The sequence below is a fragment of the Macrobrachium nipponense genome, chromosome 6 (assembly GCF_015104395.2).
Source record: "Macrobrachium nipponense isolate FS-2020 chromosome 6, ASM1510439v2, whole genome shotgun sequence".
NCBI lineage: Eukaryota > Metazoa > Arthropoda > Malacostraca > Decapoda > Palaemonidae > Macrobrachium > Macrobrachium nipponense.
The window spans coordinates 76,667,529-76,694,069 of NC_061108.1; the positions used below are offsets into that span (position 1 = coordinate 76,667,529).

General features: G+C 40.2%; 1 protein-coding gene across 4 annotated transcripts in view; it reads left to right on the top strand.

Moving 5' to 3' along the window:
• Nucleotides 1-26,541, top strand: part of LOC135216354 (phenylalanine--tRNA ligase, mitochondrial-like) — a 292,985-nt gene that overhangs the window by 88,294 nt on the left and 178,150 nt on the right. The gene's annotated exons all lie outside the window — the stretch shown is intronic.

Below are 26,541 nucleotides of genomic sequence, written 5' to 3' on the forward strand. Positions count from 1 at the left end.
ACCTTTAAATATTTTTCGTTTTATTCTACATGAAATTGTGCACATTTTCATATATAAAACTCTATGAAATGCCTAATATGAAACGGAGCAAATATTCCGAGAATGGGACGAACGCATTTCGGAGATTTGTGGCGGAGAATCCGCGTGCGGAGGGAAGGAAAGATTTTTTTAAAATTCACCATAAATCTAAATATTGTGCTAGAGACTTCGAATTTGTTTCAAGATGAAGATAAATGACTGAATATTACTAGACTGTAAGAGTTTTAGCTTACAATTGCGTTTTTCGACCATTTCGGTAGAGTCAAAGTTGACCGAACGTGGTTTTTTTTCTATTTATCGTGATTTATATGCAAATATTTCAAAAATGAGAAAAGCTACAACCTTCAATTATTTTTTGTTGTATTCTACATAAAATTGCACACATTTTCATATATAAAACTTTATGTAACGGCTAATTTAAAATGGTGCAAACATTACCACAATCGCACGTATGATTTTTTCGGAAGAGTTACCGCGCGGACGTAAAGAAAATTTTATTTTTTTCATAAATTCACCATAAATCGAAATATTGTGCTAGAGACTTCCAATTTGTTGCAAAATGAAGGTAAATGCTTGAATATTACTAGAATATAAGCATTTTAGCTTACAATTATGTTTTTCGACCATTTTGGTAGAGTCAAAGTTGACCAAAGGTTGAAATTTTGGCAATTATCGTTATTTATATGAAAATATCTCAAAACTGATAAAAGCTACAATCATGAGTATTTATTTGTTGTATTTTACATAAAAATGCACACATTTTTATATATAATACTTCATGTAAAGGCTAATTTACAATGGTACAAAAATTATGTCAAAGTGACGAAATAATTTCCGAGATGTGTCACAGATACTTTTTAGTGCGGCAAGAAAGAAATTCGCGCTTGCGTGCCTGCGTAACGATTGTAAACAAAACAACACCTTGATCCGTGAACTCCCAGCATCCCCCAAGGCGCGTGATTCAAAAGTTTTAGGCTGGTAGGCCTATAAGTATTTTTCCGCGAATTTTAAAAAAAACTTTTGTATGTCGACGTAAAATACGTCCAGTCGGCACACGAGAGACAAAAAATGTCGACGTAAAATACGTCCAGTCGGCAGTAAAGGGTTAACCTGTTTATTTTGTACTGGACCCTGATTCAGAGTCATGTTGATACTACCCAATAAAGAAAAATCTTGTTTGCCCCTAGCCCAATAATTGCTTCACTTTTACCATATGTTATAATAATATATTTATGACCCTAGTGGCTGTTCTAGAAGCCAGTCGTAATTGACCAGTGTGGTCATTTTTAATATTAAAAATCCTGTTGGATGAATTTTATAGATTTATTGCTACTTAAGCAGCTTTTAGAGATTGTCTTTTCTTTTAAAGAAGCCTTCCAGATATGTCATGGATTTATTGCATGACTAAGAGTCAACTCATTCAGGATCTGGCAGCTCTTGATCATATATTTATTTTATTCTCATTATTTATAGGTGCATAAAAGCAAATAAGGAAGAAATGTCAGAAAGCAATAAGCATGAACATATACCTAGTCATTGCAAAGCAGAACAGCTATTAAATTAGTACATATAAATATATTTTATGAGCTGAACGTAACCATAGTTTCCTTAGCACTTTGTTAATATTATAATTATTACCACATTGTGGAATTAACTTTTAAAAGAAATTTTCTTTTATAAAGTAAGAGTAAAAGAATGACATTTTCAATGGGAAAATATGGGAATCAGTCCTTAACAGAGGGTTAACAGTCCTATCCATAACTTTGGGGAAAAAAATGGAAGATTAGATAGATTGTTGTATTTAAGTAATATTACAGCTATAAATAATAATCTCCCAATGTATAAAAGCTAATAAAAAATAGTCATATCAGATTATGGTAAAATGTTCCACTTGATAGAGTTTTCACAGTAAAATATAACAAGATACACAATAAATAAATGTAAAACAAAGTTCAGTAATTATATGCAGACTTATAATTGTGAGATGACGGTCAAATTTGGATGAGAGTTATTCATGTACAAGGCACAATTATCACTTCAAAATTGTAACAGGAATAAAATGACTGAACTTCTCAGGATAAGTTACTCAAAAGTAGACCATTTAAAACTATGGTTGCTTTAATAGTGCTTAGATCAGTTGTGATTTGTGCAAGAGACTTCAGGCCTAGTTTGAACTGCTGGTATTAAGATAATGAGAATACAAATGCAAAGATGAGTTATTTATTGTAGGGAGAGACCCCATACAGATGCAAAGATGAATTATTTATTGTAGGGGTAGACCCCGTAGAGATTGCAGGGAGACCGTATGTAGTTGGGTTTTTAATACTTTGCTACTTGTGAGACCAATGACAAAGGCTTTATTGTAAAAGTCTGAAGATAGTTTTGTGTGACATCTTCTAGAGTAGGATGAGGAAAAATAAGCTGAAATTAAAACAATGGTTTTGTTTAAATATTAAAGTGGTCATCTTGCTTGGTGAGACGTTCCTGCGCGAAGTCAGATTAATCAACAGATATCACAAGTTTAACACATCTAGAATTTGAGAAATATCTACAAGTGTTCGTGAACTATCGGTGATAAGATTAGTGTGAAAATAGTAGGATAAAGCGTCTTCTAAGTTAGTTTATCAAGTGAAATACTGTAAATCAGAACAAGATGGCAGTAAGTTCCAACTGCGGAAAAAAATGGCGAGATTTAGCTTGCTTGGCAGATTCGCAATACGATGAGGTAGCAGGAAGGGAACTGGCATTTCTGATCTATGAAATCAGCAACAGTCCTAACCAAAATGATACAAAAGCATTCATAGATATATTAGAAGGATACAATCCTTCAAACTGGAACAAATCAACTGAAAACATCTTGAAAATAATTGAAGAAGTTCCAAATAAAATCCAAGTGGTCAAGAGACTCATAAAGAAAATATACATAAACCAACATATTCCGACAAAGAAAATGAATAAAGTGAACCTTGTGAATATCCTAATTGATGCATTAGGAAAAAGAATGCCAAAAGCATGCAAACTGTGTAAGGTGTGGTATAGCATAGTTAATCCACAAAACCTAATCAGAAAATGTGCTGCATGCAACATTCCGACCCATCCACAGTGTGCTGAGGTAATGCAAGATATGAGAAAAGACACAAGAATTTTTTGCTCAACATCTCTACCATGGATAGACAATGTTATTAAATCAAGATTGAATGTACAAATAGTTGAGGATGAAGAAGAAGAAGAAGAGGAAGAGGAAGAAGAAGAAGAAGAAGAAGAGAGGAAAAGTAAGAGAAGGTAAACAAAACTGAAATGACAGAAAAAGATAAGGAAAACAAAGAACAAGATAAAAGTATGGATGCAGAGATACTCATTGATACTACATATGAGGCTATAAAGCAGCATACCTACGAAGAAATAAATTACGATATGACAACACAAAAGAAAATGCCGAAGAGGCTCTACCCAGATCTACACAATGACGGGAAAGAGGAAAAAATATACAAAAAAGACAAAGTCTGCAACCTTTTGAAAAGAGGGAATTGCAGATTTGGAGAAAAATGTTACTACAAACATCCTAAGGTATGTCACAACTATGAAATATATGGTAAATGTGCATACCTAGATGGATATGAGGATGATGCAGAGATCTACATCCAAAAATATGCAAAAACCTAAAAGAAGGAAAAGGATGTAAGTTCGACAAAAAATGTAAATATATGCACCCTGTAGCCATGAAAAATAATCAAATAAATAACCAATCAAGCAATAAAATCCAAAATAAGAAAGAAACAAATAAAGAGAGGAATGAAGAATATCAGGTAAAAGAAAAAAGCAAGCCATCAATGAGATATGCAGAGGTGTCAGCAAAAAATTTCAATGCATCAGCTCCAAGATTCTACTCAAGAGATAATAACTGTTTTTATTATGCAAGAGGATATTGCAGATATGGAGAAAATTGCAGATTCAGACACAAAATGAATAATTATGATGAAGGAAGAACAAATATTATGGAAAAGTTGGATTTTTTAATGTCAGAATTTCTGGAAATGAAAAAAAGAACAACATACCAGAACAGGAAAAGAGACATGGGAAAATCCTATTATTACCAATATTAAATGAAGGAGAAAACACGCAAACCATCATAGTGATGAATGCGCAGGGTTTAGTTACGAGTAACTCAAAAAGAAAAATAGAGTACTTAGAAGAACTAACCCAAATTGAAAAGAAAATAGATATAATGAATATAAGTGAAACCTGGTATTCCCAAGAGACTGGGAATGATGATCAAATAAAAGGGTTCCAAACTTATAGATCAGATAGAAAAAATAGGAATCAAGGGGGAACCGCAATATATGGGAAAGACAAAAAACAAGGAAAAATATATGAGAAATATAGTAACTCAGAATGTGAACTAATAGCGGTAGAATTTGAATCTGAAAAATTAATGAACATAGTAATATATAGACCTCCTAATACTAAAGAGTTTGACTTAATAATAGAAAAATTGGATGATATATGTAGAAATCACAAGGACTGGACTATTCTCCTATCTGGAGACTTCAACTTTCCTTTCGTAGACTGGAAAGAACGAATAGGAGATTGTGGATGTACTTATACATATAAAAAAGAGAGTAATAGTAGTGCAGAAGATAAGAGGCAATTCGAAAAGCTATTAGATATGCTACTAGAATACAACATTCAACAAATAAATCACCTGCCAACAAGAAAGGAAAATACTTTAGACCTAGTATTTGTGAACGAGATGAATTATGTTAAAGAAATAATAGTTTATAATGCGAGTATTTCAGACCATAATGTCATAGAATTAACAGTCCATTCCAAAGCAAGTGAAAACAGATAAGCAAGAAATGAAAAAGTGGGAAGGATATGGAAAATACAACTTCTACAGTAAAAATATAAAATGGTCAGAAATAAATGAAGAATTAAACAAAGATTGGGATAACATTTTCGTAAGTGATGACATAAAGGTAAATACGGAGATATTATATAAAATATTAGAGAAAATAGTGGATAAATATATACCGAAGAAGAAAAGTAAACATCAGTCATGCATACCAAGAGACAGAAGGATCTTGTTCCAGAAAATCAGAAAGTGGAAAAAAGGTCTTGCAAAAGAAAAAAATGCATGGAAAGTTATAGAACTAAAAAGTATGATAGAAAATGCAGAACAAAAGATTATACAATCAAAAGAAAATGAAAAACGGGACTTGGAAGAAAAAACCCTATTAAATATCAAGCAAAATCCCAAACTATTATACTACTCATATGCGAAGAAGATGAATAAAAGAAGAATAGAAATAGGCCCTCTAAGAATTGAAGGGAGATTAACGAATGAAAAAAAGGAAATTTGCAACATATTGGCAGAACGATATAAGAGAGAATTCACCCCTAGAATAGATAATGAAGATAATGATATAGAAGTAAGGGATGAAAATAGTGAATATTTAGCTGACATAGATATTAATGAAGCTGATATTGTGCAGGCTATTAATGAAATTAAAAATGGAGCTGCTGCAGGGCCTGATGGAGTGCCTGCTATTTTGTTAAAGAAAGTAGTTCATTCTATCGCAAAGCCACTTGCAATATTATTAAGACAAAGCGTAGATACAGGCAAGATTTATGATGAGCACAAATTAGCATATATTACCCCTACTTTCAAAAGTGGATCAAGACTAGAGGCAAGTAATTATAGGCCTGTGAGTCTAACATCACATATTATGAAAGTGTATGAAAGGGTAATGAAGAAAAATATTATGAAACATTTAATAAAAAATAATTTGTTTAATAAAGGACAACATGGTTTCGTACCCGGAAAAAGTACACAAACCCAACTGTTAGTCCACCGTGAGAACATATTCAAAAATATGAAAAGCGGAAATGAAACAGATGTGGTTTATTTAGACTTTGCAAAAGCTTTTGACAAAGTAGACCATAATATATTAGCGAAGAAAATTAGAAAACACAATATCGTGGATAAAGTAGGAAGATGGTTAAAAGAATTTTTACACAACAGAAAACAGATAGTTATTGCAAATGACGAGAAATCGGATGAAGCCAAGGTAATATCCGGTGTGCCGCAAGGTACGGTATTAGCTGCAATACTGTTTGTTATTATGATTGAAGACATAGACAGTAATGTTAAGGATTCGGTAGTGAGTAGTTTCGCAGATGACACAAGAATAAGTAGAGAAATTACTTGTGATGAAGATAGGAACGCTCTACAAAGAGACCTTAACAAAGTATATGATTGGGCAGAGGTAAATAGGATGGTATTTAACTCTGATAAATTTGAATCAATAAATTATGGAGACAGAGAAAGGAAGCTATATGCATATAGGGGACCTAATAATGAGACAATCACAAATAAGGAAGCAGTTAAAGCCCTTGGTGTGATGATGAATAGGAACATGTTATGCAATGATCAAATAGCAATTCTGTTGGCAAAATGTAAAGCAAAAATGGGAATGTTGTTACGGCACTTCAAAACAAGAAAAGCTGAACACATGATTATGCTTTATAAAACATATGTTCGTAGTCCACTTGAATATTGCAATATGATATGGTACCCACACTATCAAAAGGATATTGCACAAATAGAGAGTGTACAAAGGTCCTTTACAGCTAGAATAGAAGAAGTTAAAGACCTTGACTACTGGGAAAGACTACAATCCTTAAAATTATATAGTCTAGAAAGGAGAAGAGAACGTTACATGATAATTCAGGCATGGAAACAGATAGAAGGAATAGCAGAAAATATCATGGAACTAAAAATATCAGAAAGAGCAAGCAGAGGTAGATTAATAGTGCCCAAAACTATACCAGGAAAAATAAGGAAAGCACACAGGACATTAATCCACTACGCACCAGCATCGATAATGCAGCGTCTATACAATGCGTTGCCAGCTCATCTGAGGAATATATCAGGAGTGAGCGTAGATGTGTTTAAGAATAAGCTCGACAAATATCTAAACTGCATCCCAGACCATCCAAGATTGGAAGATGCAAAATATACCGGAAGATGTACTAGCAACTCTCTGGTAGACATTAGAGGTGCCTCACACTGAGGGACCTGGGGCAACCCGAACAAGATGTAAGGTCTGTAAGGTAAGGTAAGGTCTCCTTACCCCTATCACCACTTGTGCCTACACTATGCCAACCTTCATTCTTTACATTAGGATAAGCTGCAAACACAAGCTGGAATGGCCATTAAAAACTTACTGATAAGGCTTTTAACAATTAACAGGTAGAGGGGAAGCCCCACTTACCTATCTGTTTGTATTCCACTTTACTTTCAGCCACCATTGGATACAGATGTCCTTTTTTCAGCTTTCTGCACCTGCCTTTGCTGTTACTAACTTTATGCTATTTAGTTTTGAGTGTTTTGGTTTTTTCTTTCTTTTTCCATGTTAAAATCTGTTGTTTTTTATTTGAAATGTATCAAACCCATAAATCAAACAAGCCATCTCCTTCCTCTACACTAAGGAAACTTCTTGCTATCGGGTACTGTCTTGGGATTGAAGATCTTCTAAGCAATTCCTTTCAAATATTAAAGTTGACCTGCATGCACTGTGTACATTGCAGAAAACATTTCTGTAATCAGGACCCATGTTCTGAGTGCTGGGAATGACTATCAGAACAGCGGGTGAAGTTAGCGGCCAAGAAGATGGCTAGGAAGATCTCAACTGTGTCATTGAAGGGAATTACTCTGCTGGGGAAACCAAAGGAGGTCTTCAGTACCTTCCTTCCACCTGCTGTTTCAACTCCCAAGGGAGTCGTCTCACCTTTATTGTCTCAGACCGATTGTTTGGTGGATAGGCAGAAAGAGGGAGGGATGTTTATTCTGGTAACTTGTTTGAGGCTTCATTGCACTTGGAGGGAGACTCTTCCTCTGGCAGACACTCTCTCTGGGTACAAGGACGACTTCATTCCAATCTCATTGTTCTTATTGGGTCACCTGTCTGCTTTGTTGACTCCTGTGACTATGGCCTCTGTGACTGCCATGACTTCGATAGTCACTGTATCTACTAGCACCTACACTGCTCCTACGTAACTCTTCACATATCTTCTGTGACGTGTCCTGAAAAATTAAGAGTTGGTCCTTCTTTGTTGCTTCAATACTGCTTTTACCTCAGTGAGTGTCAAGATTTTAGTCTTATGAGATCTTAATAAGTTTCCCTTGACTCTTGATGGGCCATTTACATTGGTTCAATCGGGTGTCAATTACAATGCAAAGTATATTTTAACAATTATATTTCAGTAAATATATTTGTATATCATTGTATACAAGATATGTCATAAATTAAATATTAACAAAACAATGATCACAGCATTACAGTGGTACCTCGACATACGAAAGGCTCAACTTACAAAAAACTCAAGATACGAAAGCAAATACGAAGATTTTTTTGGCTCTACATACAAAAATAGTTCAAGTTACGAAAGGTTGTTGCTGTAAAGTCCCGAGATTCGCCCGGACCACCGAGAACAATTTTAAAACTCGCACGCCGCCAACTCAGTAAACTCGCCACCATCCTCCCGCTCTCCCATTGGTTCCTGATGCTAGTCACCCCATAAGATCCTGCTCTCCTATTGGTCAGCATCTACCCCTTGTGCTCTATGTATTCTATTGGTAAAAGGATGCTGTAAATTGAAAAACTTATTCATGCAATATATTTAATAAAAAAAAACATTAGGTAAAGATAGAATAAAGAATAGAAATGAATGGTTATCATACTGTTTGGTAGTTTCAGTAGTTGAAGAGAGACAAGGAAAATTTGATTATTGTACGTAATGTGTGCTAGGTGAAAGTGGTTGCTTGGCAATCGTTTGGTACTTGTAAGTGCTGAACGTAAACAGAAGTTTGGAAGCTTTTTTTTTTTTTTTTTTTTTTTGATTGTTTATTATAGTTAATGGTTACTTAATAATTATTTGAAATGAGTACATGCAATACATTTAATTAAAAAAATTGTGAATTAGATATAAAATATAAAATAAATCAGATTGCTATCATCGAAGCTAACAAATACGTATTTTCTAGAATTCTTCTTCTTTTTTAATATTACGTAAGTTTCATTATAGCTGTCCGTAACTTGGTATCTCCATTTGGTAAAGATAAAATAAAGAATAGAAATGAATGGTTATTATACTGTTTGGTAGTTTCATTAGTTGAAGAGAGATAATGAAAATTTATGGCTTACTGTGTGCTAGGAAAAGTGATTGCTTGGGGATCGTTTGGTACTCGTAAGTGCTGAATGTAAATAAACGGTTGGAAGGTTTTTTGTTTGTTTGTTTGTGTATTATAGTTAATGATTAATTAATAATTATTTGAAATAAGTACATACTGATTATTTATACATTTTATTGGCATATTCTAAGCTTTTAGCTTCTTAGGTTTAGATGTCAGAATCATAGACTAGGCTACAGTAGCAGCTGCTAACATAGGCTAGACTTATTGCTAAGGGACATATGCTAAAGTCCTAATATATGCAGTAAAAATGGGGTTGAACATTACATGCAGTTGAATATTACTCAAGTATGTACAGTATTTTGCCGTTTTGGAGTCATATTTCTTCCCGTCGGATTGGCGTCGTAACCCTAGAACATGTGATGTAAGCCTGGAAATATAATTTACTGGGGTGTTTTTGTAGGGCTTGGAATGAATTAGGCATTTTACATGTAAAATGCAGTTCAGGATACAAAAAGCTCATGATACGAAGGCCGCCTCGGAACGGATTAATTTCGTATGTCGAGGTACCACTCTAAAAGAAATAGATGATTAGCGACACACTGCTTTGGAGCCAACATCAAACAAGGCAGTACAAGTCAGATGTAGGGGACCAATATCCTTACAGTAATTAGGCAAGAGAGAGGGATTCTGTAAATACATTAACCCTTTAACGCCGATTGGACGTATTAAACGTTGATATAAATTGTCTGTTGGGTGCCGATTGGACGTATGGTACATGGATATACAAAAATTTTTTTTTCTAAATTCACAGAAAAATAGTTATAGGCCTACCAGGCGAAAACTTTTGAATCTCGCGCCTTGGGGGATGCTGGGAGCTCACGGATCAAGGCATTGTTTTGTTTACAATCGTTACGCAGGCGCGCAAGCGCGAATTTCTTTCTTATCGCACTAAAAAGTATCAGCGACACATCTCAGAAATTATTTTGTCACTTTGACATAATTTTTGCACCATTTTAAATTAGCCGTTACATGGAGCACTATATATGAAAATGTGTGCAATTTCATGTAGAATACAACGAAAAACAACTCATGGTTGTAGCTTTTATCAGTTTTGAAATATTTTCAAATAAATAACGATAAGTGCCAAAATTTCAACCTTCGGTCAACTTTGATTCTACCGAAATGGTCGAAAAACGCAATTGTAAGCTAAAACTCTTATATTATAGTAATAATCAATCATTTACCTTCATTTTGCAACAAATTGGAAGTCTCTAGCACAATATTTCGATTTATGATGAATTTATGAAAAAAACTTTTTCCTTACGTCCACGCGGTAACTCTTCCCAAAAAATAATAAATTTTTTCGTCCGATTGTCGTAATGTTTGCACCATTTTAAATTAGCTGTTACATAAAGTTTTATATATGGAAATGTGCACAATTTCATGTATAATACAATGAAAAACAACCCATGGTTGTAGCTTTTATCAGTTTTGAAATATTTTCATATAAATAACGATAAGTGCCAAAATATCAACCTTTAGTCAACTTTGACTTGACCGAAATGGTCGAAAAACGCAATTGTAAGCTAAAACTCTTATATTCTAGTAATATTCAATCATTTACCTTCATTTTGCAACAAATTGGAAGTCTCTAGCACAATATTTTGATTTATGGTGAATTTATGAAAAAAAAAAATTTTTCCTTACGACCGTGCGGTAACTTCCGAAAAAGATCAGAAATTTTTTCGTCCGATTGTCATAATGTTTGCACCATTTTAAATTAGCCGTTACATAAAGTTTTATATATGAAAATGTGCGCAATGTCATGTAGAGTACAACTAAAAACAACCCATGGTTGTAGCTTTTATCAGTTTTGAAATATTTTCATATAAATAACGATAAGTGCCAAAATTTCAACCTTCAGTCAACTTTGACTCAACCAAAATGGTAAAAAAACGCAATTATAAGCTAAAACTCTTATATTCTAGTAATATTCACTCATTTACCTTCATTTTGCAACAAATTGGAAGTCTCTAGCACAATATTTCGATTTATGGTGAATTTATGAAAAAAAACATTTTCCTTACGTCCAAGCGGTAACTCTTCCGAAACAAATCAGAAATTTTTTCGTCCGATTGTTGTAATGTTTGCACCATTTTAAATTAGCTGTTACATAAAGTTTTATGTATTAAAATGTGCGCAATTTCATGTAGAATAAAAAAAAAAAACCATTGTTGTAGCTTTTATCAATTTTGAAATATTTTCATAAAAATAACGATAAATAGAAAAAATTCGTCCTTTGGTCAACTTTAACTCAACCGAAATGGTCAAAAACTGCAATTGTAAGCTACAACACTTACAGTCTAGTAATATTCAATCAATTACCTTCATTTTGCAACAAACGGGAAGTCTCTAGCACAATATTTCGATTTATGGTGAATTTTTGAAAACAACTTTTTTTACGTCCGAGCGTTACGAATTCATGCATCATTTTGTGATAATATTTTCTCTGTGTTGCCTTGATCGTTTTACAATGTGTTATATACCAAAATGATCACAATTTAGTGTACAGTACAACGGAAAAAAATTAACATTAGCTCTTAACTGTTTTGCTCACAGCGCGATTTGAATACAATTATATATGAAATTTTGTTTTCGTGCTATCATATATCCCATTATTTATATATGATAATGATATTTTTTTCATTTCTGATGGTTGCATAATAAACTTCAGGCAATGACAAAAAAAGGAGCCAAAAATAAACTTTTAATCTTGAAAACTAAGTGTGCTGTGATTTTTTGAAAAAAAAATTTCTGCTTTGGTGCTCACTCCCAGACCCCGCCGGCATACGGAAGACGATTTTTATTATACCCCTTTGGCATTAAAGGGTTAACACTGCATCAGAACCCCATAACATTAAAGCATATAGATTTATATAAATATATAAAAATAGATTAAATACAATAAACAAATGAAATAATAACAAAGCACAATAGAATCTTACACATCGGTCAGTGGAGGGCTGCTTTGGTAGTTCTGTCAAGATTTTACAGCTTCACTCTATACCTCGGATGCTAGAACACCAACTACTCAAGGATACAAAACTGGAAGTTAAACTGACACATTATGACAACTCCATCTATTGACAAGTTTGTTCAAGGCTTCTTAAGACCGTACTTTGTCAGTGAGCCTGAAGAAGAGGAAAATGCAAGAGGAAGTCATCTTTGTTGCTGTCTGCTTTGTCTTTGTCATTGTCAGACTCTTCTGCTTCCTCCCCTTTAGCTTTTTCTGCTAATAAGCAGAAAGCAAGTAGGAAAGAAGATGCTTTGGCTCCCTGTGGGAAGTCGCAAGATTTCCAGCAGTCAGCCCTTCTCTGCAGAGAGGACTGGCAGGGCTCTCCCCAGCAGTATGTCTCATGCTGCTGCAAGAATGCAACTACAACACTTATGTCCTCCAGACCTATGGGTATTGGTACCAGACTGGTAAACAATGCTAACCAGTCCAGCCAGGGCTCATGGTCCTCTGCCAGTACAGTCCAGCGAGAGAAGGTGAAGAAGGAGCATGCAGGTTCTCTCTCACCCTCCTTGCATTCTGAAGCACAGTCCTGGGGTTCTGGGAATATGTTTCTGCTTGGTCTGATGGTACACACAGATGAGACGAGGAGGTCCCCTGCTTCACCTCCCTAGTAGCGCCTCAGTGGCATGGTTGGTATGGTTGTTTACGTCCCACCTCGGTGGTCGCGGGTTCGATTCTCAGCCATTCCATTGAGGAGTGAGAGATGTGTATTTCTGGTGATAAATCCCTTGGTCCCGTTGCTGAATAACTACTGGTTCCATGTAACGTAAAAACACCATACAAACAAACACCTCCCTAGTCGGTAGGTGCTTTGGCCTCTTAGAAGGCTTTGGCACTCTCAAGAGACAACCCTTGCTCACATTCCTGTGAGAACTTCTCTCCTTGACCCTTGAGGACATCACCACCATGGGTTGGTGATTGCCCGAAGCCTTGCTCCCCCAAGAAGGCCATAGTTTTCTTTCAGTTGGGCAAGGGTGCCAGGGACCATTCACATGTTCCCTCCACCTATTCAGGCTTCTGCAAGAGAAGGGGAACAAACAGGTCCATAGGCCATGATAGGAACTGTTCATGCTCCCTACTCTGTCCATCCATGTAGCCATATGAACCTTGCACGATCTTAAGACTGGACAGCTTTTGTGTGTTGAGTGGTTGAACAATCCTCAGGAGCTTATTGGGAGTTTCCCTCTTCTGCAGAGATATCTGAGAAGTGGGAGGCCCAAAGGGTTCTCTGCCCCTGAATTCTGATATTTCTGAGTTACAGAGATAGTTTCGACAGGTCCTTCATCTGGTCTAGCAGTATAATGCCCAGAGGAAGGAACCGTGGTAGCTTATGCAGATCGCTTCTGTGCCATCAAGGCCAAAAGGGTTCTGCAAAAAAACCCTCAGCCCTTGATTGGTTTGTCTTAATCCAAGCTTGCTAGCAGGGTCCTGGACCAGGGGAATTGTTTTGTTTCGGGACAAGACAATTCACTTCAGTCTAGCTGTTGCAGTTAACTACTTCCTCCACCTCTAACTCTTCCGAAGAAATGTTACATCCTGGATTTGAGTGCAGTATTGACATTACTGGTGGACCTGGACCTGAAGCACTTGCTGCCGAGTGTCTTGCTAGGTTGTCTCTGCTCTGATAGTATCTCTCTCACTCTCAATTGGAAGTGATGATTTTGGAGTTGACAACCTTTGCCACTCTTCAAGCAGTCTTTAGCTGGACCTATGGTCCTTTGCTGTAGCCCATGTTTTCCACAACAGGGGGTGTTGTGCCCCTGACAAGGATGGTTCTTTCAAGAGGTTCAAAGGTTTCTGGTTTCCCAAAACAGACTCTCCCTCTTCTTTCCAGTTCCCATCTCTCAGTTAGGGAGAGAGGACTTTGATTTGTGGCTGAAAAGCAAGAACCTCACAATAAGGGTGCCGCTTGGCACTCCCCCTCCAAAGACACTCATGTTCTGAGATGGATCTCACGAGGGGTGGGGTGTACACCTAGAGGAGTTTTGGTGTCAGATGTGTGGAACCAGGATGACTAGTTCTACATACTTATATTTTAGGAATTCCAGGATCAAGTAATGGGACTCTCCATAGTATTGATGAGTGACAACACAACGGTAATAGTATACGTCAACAAGCAGGGAGGGCTGGTCTCTCATCCACTGAGTCAGTTGACAATGCAGGTGCATGAATGGACAGTGGTCCACTTGGTGGAGCTGTCAGCCAGGTACATTCTGGGTTCTTGGAACATACTTGCAGAGAAACTCGGCCACCAGAAACAGGCAATTGGGACCGAGTGGCCCCTATACATACACCAGTGTAGTGGAAAAGCTGTTTGAAGTATGGGGGACTCTGAGCTTAGACCTGTTTGCCACCAGACAGAGCAGAAAGTTGCTGGTATTCTGCTCAATAGTTCCCAACCCATGGGGAGCCATAGAAGATACATTCCCCATGGGACAACCTTGATGCATACTCTTTCCCACCATTTTGCCTGATTCAGGAAGTCATCACCAGTGTGCTGATTACATCAAATCTTAAGCTAACACTGATGGCATCAAAATAGCCTCAAACTGAGTGGTATCCAGACCTGCTAGGTCTAATTTATGAGGTCCCTAGAGAGCTGTCCCCATGGCACAATCTGTTAAGCCAGCTGCACATATATAGAGGTATCACCAGGCCTTGAAAATGGAAGCTTATTTCTCATTTGTTGTAGTTTGCCCAACCCATGACAATACCTTCAGAGGTGCCATCAGATTGTGCAGCAGTGTCTCAGCCAATCATTCCCTTCTGCTCAGTTATGACTGAAAGTGATAGGCCATCTCTCATTACTAGAATAGTTTTTGTTCCATAATCACTTACAGCTAGGGTATATGCAGCTCCAACTGAAAGCTTGCTATACAGTAACCATGTATTCAAAAGATTTTCCATTCAAGATCTTCCAGAAACTCTTGTTAGACCTCAAGGTGACATGATGTAACCAACCTTCAAATAGAAGGTCTTCTAGTTCCGCAGGCTCGAGTTTCACATGCTCCAGAGTTTTTATTGTTCTCTAACTCTTCAAAGAATAACTGGGGAATCCATATGTATGGGTGCATCAGATCCTTGCTCAATGGGTAAATCCAAGAGCCACATCAATTATTGGAGCTAGTGGCAGTTTTTCTTGGTGTTGCCAGACAGACAAAAGGTTTGTAAGCTTATCAACTGACAATTCTACTTTGGTGCTAGAAGCAGTTTTTCTTGGTGTTTGCCACAGGTAGAGGGTTGTATGATAAGTATACTTCTCTGTATCTGTCTGGCAATACAATGATTGAATCTAAATTATAGTTTTCTTCAGAATTAGATAAATCTTATTCAGTCTATGTTGGAAGCTTCTGAGATGCTACTCTGAGTCTTGTAGTTATCATGATGTTCCAATTGAGTTGTGATAATATCTCTTCAGACTAAAGATTTTTATTTCACTTTGAAACAGTCATTATGGGAGATAAAAGGGATAAAAACAAAAAGAAATGAATCATTTATCACTGAATGCCTGAAGCATAGCAGGAAGTGAGAGGTAGATGTCCTCTGTCAGATCAACTTTCCATTACAAAAAAAGTTGCCATTGTTACCAAATGTTCCTACAATTTGTGTAAGAGTCAAGTATATTTCTGAGCTTGATCAGTGTAACACCAGCCTTGAAAGAGGGATAGTGTGTTCCTCCGCTGGAGGGGGTGTGATATGGGATGCGGGCGACTGAGATATGCTGATGGTGATACTTAACAGGGTAAGCAAGAAGTGGAATACACTCACCATCCTCTTAATGCATTCTGTGACCAGTAGTTGGTACTATGCTGTAATAGAATGGTAAGATTTTTTTAATAAATGTTTGTACCTTCACCTTAACATGAAATACCAACAGGTCCCAGCATAACGCATCATTTTCTATTTAGATTGATTGATTGATTATGAAATTTAGGTTGTAAGGACCAAGCACCGGAACCCATCAAGATTATGAACGTAAAAAATTAAGAATGATGGTAGATAAAACCAATAAAAAAATTATGTATATAGAAATTTTTTATTTGAAAATTATACTTTAAAGAATAAAAATTACTAAAATCTTTACTAAATATACTGAAATCACATTTTATTAAAATAGCCAGATTCTTTCAGATAACCCAGAAGGTTATCTACCTCAACACCATTTAAAATTTCTAAAATAGTCTTCCCAACTATTAAGTACTTCACCCTAAGGTGATTAAATCTAGGACAGTGCACCAGCAAGTGCTCAATGGATAGCTCACCATCACTGTGAGCACAAACTGGGGCACTGGCTCTCTCTAAAATATAACTATTTGTAGATGAAATAAGGGCAGTCCATCTCTGCTGCCATTTGTTGTGGATGTATACTCTAACAACTGGATGCATATCCAAATATGGCACCTTACTAGTTAAGAAATCATATTTCGCAGCATCCTTTGCTTTATTATAATCCAGTTCGTTCCTTTCTATACCAGTGTGCCCTGGAACCCAACAAAACTTAACTGATTTGTGGTGAATAGAGAGATAAAAACCCAATCCTGGGCCTTTTGAATTAAGGGATGGGTGGGGTCAAACTTCTTTAAGGCTTCTAAAACACTCCTTGAGTCACTATATATTACTTTGGTTTTCAATTTCTTATCAGATGCAAGATTTAAAGCATCAGCTATGGCTGTTGCTTCAGCAGTGATTATGGATGAAGAGTCTGGTAACTTCTTCATATATGACTCCCCCTCACACACTACTGCACAGCCCACTCCATCTTCTGATTTTGATCCATCAGTATAGATTTTCCTGTCATTTATATGCCTTTCATCATGCTCCAAAAACTTGTTTCGGACTTCTTTTCCCAGACGACCTTTCTTCTCTATCTCTTTTGTGCATACATCTATTGCTGGAATAAACCAAGGAGGGATAGCAGGATTTTTCACTTGTAGGATCATCTGCATTTTTATATTTTCATCCTCCAGTTCACCCAGCTGTCTGATTTGAAATGGTGTTGAAGATCTACTAAATGTAAAAAGACTTGAATCACAGTGTTTCAAGATCTCAAAAGAAGGATTCTCCCTTGTGCTTTTCAGCTGCATGGTGTATCTCAGACCTAGCTTATGTTTCCTTATGTCCAGTGGTAGCTGATGGGAGTCTATATAAATACTTTCAATGGGTTAAGTTCTAAAAGCTCCAGTGCATATCCTTAGCCCCCATATTATGCACAATGTCAAATTCCTCAAGTTTAGTCTTTGAAGCAGATGAATATACTTGGCAGCCATTGTCTAACTTAGATGAACATACTGCATTGTAAAGCTTTAACAAAGACTTCTTATCAGCACCCCAATTAAAATTAGATACTTACTATGTACTTTTAAAATATTTAGTGATCTCTTCACTTTCACTTTTAACTGGTCAATATGATTATTCCAAGTGAGCTTTTCATCAAAGACCATTCCTAAAAATTTTACTTCAGTGGACTAAGGTAAAATAGCTCCATTTAAGTAAGAGTTGGAATGGTTTCTTTAGTTCGGCACCTGCAGAACTCGACAGTGACAGATTGTGATTCGGAGAATCAAAATCCTTGCTCAATAACCCACTTGCTTACTTTATTGATGGCTCTTTGCATGAGCCTGCTGGTATAAAATGCATCATATCCTGTGCAGTACAGAGCCAGATCATCTACAAATAAAGAGCCTTTTACTGGTGATGGTATATTTTCTAATACATCATTATAATGGCAATAACAAAGAGGGTGACACTAAGGATGCTACCCTGAGGAACTCCCTCTTCTTGTAGGAAAGGTTGTGATACACTATTTCCAACTCTTGCCTTAATATATCTTTCTGATGAAAATGAATTTACATATCTGATAATTTTTCCTTTAATGCCCATCTTATGCAACTTTTTATGATACCAAAGTGCCATGTGGTCTCATATGCCTTTTCCAAATCAAAGAAAACTCCTATTGTTTAGCTCTGTTTAGCAAAACTTTGTTGTATTTGGTTTGGGAGCCTGAGCAAGGGATCCAAATCAGATCTACTTCTCCTAGAGCCAAACTGGAATGGAGAAAGCAATTTATTTGTTTCTAAGTGCCATACAAGTCTGGTGTTAATAATCTTTTCCATCAGCTTACAAACACAATGGGTGAGAGCTATTGGTCTGTAGCTGCTGGGTAAAGAAGGATTTGGTTTCTTCATAGGGGTGATTAAAGATAATTTTTGTACATTCAACTTCCCTGTCACATATATACTTAGCTTTAGACTCCGTCGTTCCCGACAGAAATTCAAATTTCGCGGCACATGCTACAGGTAGGTCAGGTGATCTACCGCCCTGCCGCTGGATGGCAGGACTAGGAACCATTCCCGTTTTCTAATCAGATTTTCTCTGTCGCTGGTTCCAGCAACATTGTTGTTGGTTCCTCCTGACCTGATTTTCGTTTTTCGTTCGCCTTTGATCATCTGGACTGTCTTTTTGGTGACATATTTGGATCTTTGGTTTGGCATACGCTTTTGTGGACTGTTTATTGGATTTCGCTTTGGATTTTTCTCAGGATGTCTGACTCTAGTTATGTAATTAGAGTGTGTGTGAATGAGGGGTGTAATGTGAGACTACCGAAGGGCTCGGTAGATCCTCACACAGTATGTAAGCGGTGTAGGCCCATTCTCAAGAGATGTTTGGGATGTTAGCCTGGGTCAAGGCCCAGCAGTCTTCTGGAACTTCTTCTCGTTGAGCTGTCATTTATGTGATGGCTGTTCTGGTTTTCTTGAGAGTTGCCAATCCCCTCTTGTCGCTCTGATATCCTGAGCTGATGGTCAATGGGATTCACCCTTGTGGTAAGGGTGTGGTCACCAAAAGTCTGTTGGGCAGGAAACCTAATCTCCAGGTCAGCAGGGTCAATCTTAGCTTCTTTTAATATCAAAGCTCGGTTTATAGGAAACAAATCACTTCAAAAATGAAAGAAAGTCAATATAAATTTGTATATACCTTTGATAATACCGTAAAAAACAAAGTATGTAAAAATAAATTGGAGGGAGAAGACAGTAATACAGATGATGTAGCGGGGGTATACATAATCAATTGCAAAAATTGTGGAGACAGATATGTGGGGGAATCAGGTAGGGGAATAAGGACTAGAGTCCAAGAACATAGAAGGGCAGTACAGCTTAACTCTCAGGGGAGTGCTATAGCTAGACATTGTTGGGAAAATGACCATAGGATGGATTTCAAAAACAGATGGCTTATATACAAAAGCAACAAAATTAGTCACAGGAGGGTAGTAGAAGGTGCACTTATCAGAGAGATTAAAGTAATTGAAGGAAACAAAGGTTTTACCTCAGAAGATCCCATAAGCCGAGCTTTGATATTAAAAGAAGCTAAGATTGACCCTGCTGACCTGGAGATTAGGTTTCCTGCCCAACAGACTTTTGGTGACCACACCCTTACCACAAGGGTGAATCCCATTGACCATCAGCTCAGGATATCAGAGCGACAAGAGGGGATTGGCAACTCTCAAGAAAACCAGAACAGCCATCACATAAATGACAGCTCAACGAGAAGAAGTTCCAGAAGACTGCTGGGTCTTGACCCAGGCTAACATCCCAAACATCTCTTGAGAATGGGCCACAGACAGGGCCTGAAAGTACTCGAGTGTGGAGTAAAACTAAATGTAAATACTTAGAAGTAAACAAGTTACAAAGTGATTTTGTGGGTTTCTTTTTCAATCTTCAGAAGAAAACTGAAAGAAGTTTTTGTTTGAGCCAGTTAGTGCTATGATAGTTCCTATCCATGAAGTAGTTGTTGCATCCTCTCCCAAAGTATCAGCTCTTTCACCCTTCACCGAACCTGCAGATTCGTCTGTGGAGTTAGCGGATATGAAGGGTGCCCTCAAAAGGATGGAGCTCCAAATGAGAGCTTTGGAAGGTAAGCAAAGTGCAGTGATAAGTGATTGCAGTGTACCCAGTGCAGTGGAGGGGGCGTCTGATCAGCTCTGCAACGCTCCCAGGCCTAGACCTCTTCCAAACTCCCAGGCCCAGAGGAGGAGGAATGTCGAAAGCCTTACGGAGGTTGTGGAGAATCCCCACTGGTCTGGCGTCCCTTCATGAGGTTCTGTAGTATCGTCTCAGACTGCCAGGGATCGCCGTTGCAAAGGCATCCTTAGAGAGTGCTTCTCTTCGTCCGATTACGCTTCACCCAGGCGCGGTTGGAGTTCGGCTGAGCAGTCATGCCCACTGAAGAGGAGTTGGAAGGCACCCACCTTGGATTCAAGCCCTGAGCGCTTCCCGGAAAATTCTCCTGCAGACAGGAAGAGAGCCAGGAGAGCCCTGTTTTCGCCAGCTCCTTGTTTGGAGTCTCCTTCTACCTCCAGACCTCCTTCCCCTCCATCAGACACGGATCAGGAGGATGCTACAAAGAAGATTCTCCGTAATCTGCAGGAGCAGATTTCGTCGCTGGTGGGAGTCCTTACGAAGGATCCTCCTCGCAGGAAGGACGTTTCTCTCCCTGTTAAGAGATCCTCACGTCCCCTGGACTTGCCAAGCTCCAGGCTCCTCTCCCCGGTTCGCCGCCCTCAGCGGGGGTCTTACGATCCTCCCGCTTCTCGCTCGTCTCCTCGGAAGTACGAGGCTCGGGAACGCTTAGCGACCGAGCTCTCGGCTCCTTCCAACCATGGAGTGCCACACACCCGCGAGGCGCCAGCCAAACACGAGGCTCTTCCCAGGCGCGAGGCGCCAGCTAGGTGCGAGTCGCCAGCCAAGCGCCAGTCTCCAGTCAGGCGCAAGACGCCAGCGAGGCGCGAGTCTCCAGTGAGGCGCGAGTCCCCAACCAGGCGCGAGTCACCTTCCGGGCACGAGCCGCCAACCAGGCGCGAGGCGCCAGCCAGGCGTGAGTCCCCAGCCAGGCGCGAGTCTCCAGCCAGGCGCGAGCTGCCGGTCAGGCGCGAGCTGCTTTCCAGCCGCACAGCGCCAGCCAGGCGCGAGTCCCCGACCAGGTGCGAGTCGCCTTCCGGGCGCGAGCCGTCAACCAAGCGCGAGGCGCCAGCCAGGTGTGAGGCACCAGCCAGGCACCTCGAAGATCCAAGAGCCATAGCAGTCGATGCCCTCCTCCTAAGCTGGTCGGGCATAGACGCTTATGCCTTTCCCCCATTCAAACTGGTGGGGGAAGTGATAAGAAAGTTCGTGGCATCGATGGGAATGAGACTGACTCTAATCGCTCCCTTTTGGCCTGCTCAAGATTGGTTCACAGAGGTACTGGAATGGACGGTGGACTTCCCCAGATCTCTTCCACTAAGGACAGAACTGCTCAAACAACCCCACTTTGAGAGGTTTCACAAAAACCTCCCCGGTCTCTCCCTGACTGCCTTTCGACTATCGAAAGACTCGTCAGAGCGAGAGGCTTTTCGCGAAAGGCTGCTAGCGCGATCGCCAGAGCCCACAGGTCCTCAACCTTACGGGTGTACCAATCAAAGTGGGAAGTCTTTCGACGATGGTGCAGGTCGAAGAAGCTGTCCTCTTCCAATACCTCTGTGACCAACATTGCTGATTTTCTTCTCTTTCTGAGGGAAGAATCTCAACTAGCGGTATCTACAATCAAAGGATATAGAAGCATGCTCTCCGCTGTCTTTAGAAACAGGGGCCTAAAGATAGTGGAGGACAAGGATCTTCATGATCTCATTCGGTCCTTCGAGACCTCCAAGAAAAAGTCATCACTTTCACCTAGTTGGAATCTGGACGTGGTTCTTAAATTCCTCACATCCAACAAGTTCGAGCCTCCCCATCAGGCTTCATTTAGGGACCTGACGAGGAAATGTATTTTTCTCTTGGCCCTCGCAACTGCTAAGAGGACAAGTGAACTTCATGCCCTGGACCCGAATGTCGGATTTAAATGAGACTCGGCAGTATGTTCTTTTAAGCCATTATTCCTGGCAAAGAACGAAAACCCCTCAAAACCCTGGCCTAGAAGCTTTGAGGTTAAGGAACTCTCCCCCTTGGTAGGGACGGAGATTGAGAGGTCTCTTTGCCCAGTCAGGACCCTTAAGTTCTATCTTCAAAGGAAGAATCAGATTAAGGGTAGCCTAGAGAGTCTCTGGTGTGCGGTGAGGGACCCAAGAAGAACCATGTCTAAGAACGCCCTGGCTTTGTGAGAAGTGTCATCTCTGAAGCACATGAGGCGTGCGATGACGACTCCTTCAAGCAGCTTAGAGTAAAAGCACATGAGGTGCGAGCCATTGCAACTTCTTTATCCTTTCATAGGAATATGTCTATGAAGGACATTCTAGCTGCCACGTACTGGAGATGCAACTCTGTCTTTGCATCACACTACCCGAAGGATGTAAGAGTGACTTACGAGAAATGCTTCTCGCTGGGTCCATACGTATCTGCGGATTCGGTGCTGGGACAGGGAGTTGATGCTGATCCTTAATTAGTTTAGTTAGTTTTTAAATTTTGGTGTTGTGTTTTTAGGGTTGTTTAAAAGAATGTTTGGGGTAACTTCTTTCAATCTTACTAAGCCGGGTTATAGGATCAGGTGGTCGGGATTGGTGTTGTGCTCCTTGATTTTGCCATTGGCAAGAGGTTTTTTCATATAAGTGGATTAGCACCCATTGACAAAGATCCTCAAGGTTCTGTCGAGTAAGCGGATAAGACCCCATTGACAGATCCCCAAGAACTCTCAGCATAGGTCACTACCTCGCTGAGGCTCTTGAGGCGAAGCAGGCTCTTAGACAGTAGCCATGAAGTCTTCTGCCTAACCAGGTAGGAACCAAGGTTTTTATTTTTACCTACAACATATGTTGTTTTTCCTGTTTGTTTCAGTAGTTAGCTGTCTCTTACCCTCCACCAAGGGTGCCAATCAGCTAAGTATATATCTGACAGGGAAGTTGAATGTACAAAAATGATATTGTTATGTTACAATAAAGTTTTGTACATACTTACCTGGCAGATATGTACAATTAAATGGCCCGCCCAGCCTCCCCTCAGGAGACAGGTGGAAGGGAAAATCTGATTAGAAAACGGGAATGGTTCCTAGTCCTGCCACCCAGCGGCAGGGCGGTAGATCACCTGACCTACCTGTAGCGTGTGCCGCGAAATTTTAATTTCTGTCGGGAATGACGGAGTCTAAAGCTAAGTATATATCTGCCAGGTAAGTATGTACAAAACTTTATTATAACATAACAATATCATTTCCAGCTCTTAGGAATAATACCAGTTTCCCAGATTTCATTTATTATATCTATAAGAAATTTATGGGCTTGGCCGTGTCGCTCCGTGAAATAGGTTCCTTTAGCACTATTTCTAAGGTAAAATATTGTTATAATACCAGAGAACCGCTAAATTGGAAATGCCAGAATATTCTGGCTCGCTCAGCTTTATTAAAAGGCGTTGGTATGGTTTCTGGGGCGAGTGAAACCACTACCACGGGTCATTCTCCAATTAGCCTCTCCTACATCAAAAACCTCAAGAATAGGGGAGCCGACCTACAGCTCACTACCTGCTACCGTGTAGCTAGCGCCTGTGACGTCATTTCTTTGAGAGCACTACTACACTGCACACGCGTTTTCTTTTGCTGTGTTGTGTTCTCGCTTTTTTGGAATTTTATTTCACCATGGATCGTCAATCTGCTTCTGCATCCAAGTTAAGTACTGCTATTATGGTTGACACTATTTAGGGTATGCCTTTGGCCCTTTTTACCGAATTATTTAGGTTTTTCTGAATCGTCGCCCCACGCGGCTTCGGCCCTGAGCCGCCATTACAGCGTGCCCCTTTGTGTCTCCTCATTTCGGGTTTCACGTGGTCTTCCATACCTAGTGAATACAAAATTTTATAGCAGTATTATAATACAGTTGTGTTTTTATTTTTATTGGTGATGCTTTTTTGACGATCATGTGCTTGCACGGGGGTTTCCTTCGAGCACGTGTTCATGTTTCGTAGCTCTGTTGGAACCTACCGTTACAGTTTCATGCATGCTGTTCCTTTTGGTTAGGTTACCTTGTTAGTTCTTTAAGTCTATGGTAGTCTTTCTTTTAGTCCTAGCCTACCCTGGCTGCCTATCTTACGAATCTTCGTAACGGCACTAAGCCAGCTGCTCGGAGTTTCCAAGTTTTGATCACCCTTACCGGTTGGTCGTACTTGGTACTTCCAGGACATTCCTCTCTCTTTTCATCTCATTCTCGTTTTTCCCCCCGTGTTTAGTACATAACTTATTCCATTTATTGCATTTATTCTGTTTGTTATGAGTCGGCTTCGGTCGGCCTATAGGCCTTCCTTTCACCTGATCTTCTTCACCTCGTGGGTCCACCCAACCGTGAGGGATCCAGGCGATCGCGTAGTCGCCACCCGCTACCGCTCCTCCCTCACCCCCCCCCCCCCCCCCCCCCCCCCCCCCCCCCCCCCCCCCCCCCCCCCCCCCCCCCCCCCCCCAGAGCTCCCACCCAGGTGGGTTGATATCTCGCTCACGTTGTCCCTGACAACCGATCCGAGTTTTCTCTTGGGGGTGAAGGGGGACCCCACGGGGACCCACGGTGTGCGGGTGGCGTTACTCAGCCGGTCTCAGCCCAGAGTAGGGGAGGGGCTTCGCTCCACCCAGCCTCGGTCGGCCAACAGGCTCGGGTGAGCTCGGCTCTCCTCGGCTCTCTGGGCTCTATCAACTACCTCGCCCTTAGTCACACCCTCCCCTCCTCATGGCGGGAATAGGAATCCGGCTTAGCCGGAGCCCTTGAGGGTAATGACTTTACGGTGGCTCCGGCCTCCGACGGGCTTACATTATTTCATATTATTATTATAAATCTTAATATGTATAGTATTAATTTATTGAAGCCTACGCTTCCAAGGGAGCTACCCTCCCTTGTTAATTTAAGTTTTTACGGAACCACAGTGCTCCGCCGCCTCACCACACCCGGACTATCCAATCTCGCCCGGTACCTGCTTGGACTACTCCTCTCCGGTGTATAGAATAGTAGCTACCCCGATTCGGTAGTTGTCTGTTCTCCGGTATCACCGGAAACACAGCTAACTACCCGCTACTTTTCTTCCGGAGTCCTCAGCACGGTGCATGGCAAGAGCAGCCGAGTCGGGCATAACCCTACAAATCCGGAACACTCCGGTGTTATGAAATAACAACCACGGACTTTGTCCAGTTGGTTAACAATGGTACTCATGTATCATTCTTTTTACAGGCCACCCATTGTTTGGTTACCAGCTACAACGCCGTCCTTCAGGATCCCTGTGGGCACGACGTCTGCCGGACCCACACCACCTGCGCAGTCCAACTAGAGGGCTCGATAGTGTGGCATCATGAGAACTGCTTCTCCTGCTATGATCTCGTGGAACGTGTCTCCTCTGATGTAAGTGCCTCTCTGGCGTTCACATGGAGGTACAGGGTGGATCATTGTAATATATATATCAAACATATATCTTATAAGTTAAGTTATAGTATTATAAGATAGTTCTAAGTTTAACACTAGCCTTCTCTTACAGGCGGCGCAGTCTGTGCGGGATGCTGCTCTCTCCACCCTCAAGGTATGGGTGGGCGGCTTCTGGTGTAACGTAGGCAAGGCAAAGCCATACATACTCTCTCAAGAGATGGCTACTTTGATCTTCCCTGGAGGCAAGAGTACAGGATACGTGGACCCCGAAGTGGCAGCTCCCATCATAGCCTCTATTCAGGAAGCGATGGCTCAACAATCTGGGGAGGCTTTGGCGCAAGAAGTCACAGAGGAAGTAGCGGCTGTCGACCTGGACGTTGAGCCCATGACAGTAGACGGCATGGGATACGGTAAGGGTGTTAATGAGGCAAGCCTTGGAGGCCTGGAGCACGTCTAGACCTTCTTCTCCTTCTTCTTCTGCTTCCTTCCAAGGGTTCTCCTGGGGATTTCCTTCATCCAGTTCGAAATCCCTCTCGGCAATCCCTAAAGTCAAAGGCAGGCTTGACTCTAAATTGCTGCCAAAGGCCGTTCCCAGAAAATCATATACTAGCCAAGTCCATAAAGCTCCGGCTCACCACCCCGGAGCGGACAAAACCAGATAAGGGTCTCTCTCCAAGGGCTCGAAGACCAAGTCTTCCAAGGGGAAGACCCTTCCTTCCTCCTCGGATCCCGTACCATCCACCTCTAAAGGTGCGATACCTAAGGTATTCCAGGAGCGGGCAGAGCCCCCCTCCTTCGACCAGGAAGCAATCGCATCCAATATGATGCAGCAAATGGGGAACATGGTTGGGAACTTGGTTAATACGAAGTTTCAAGAAATCCTAG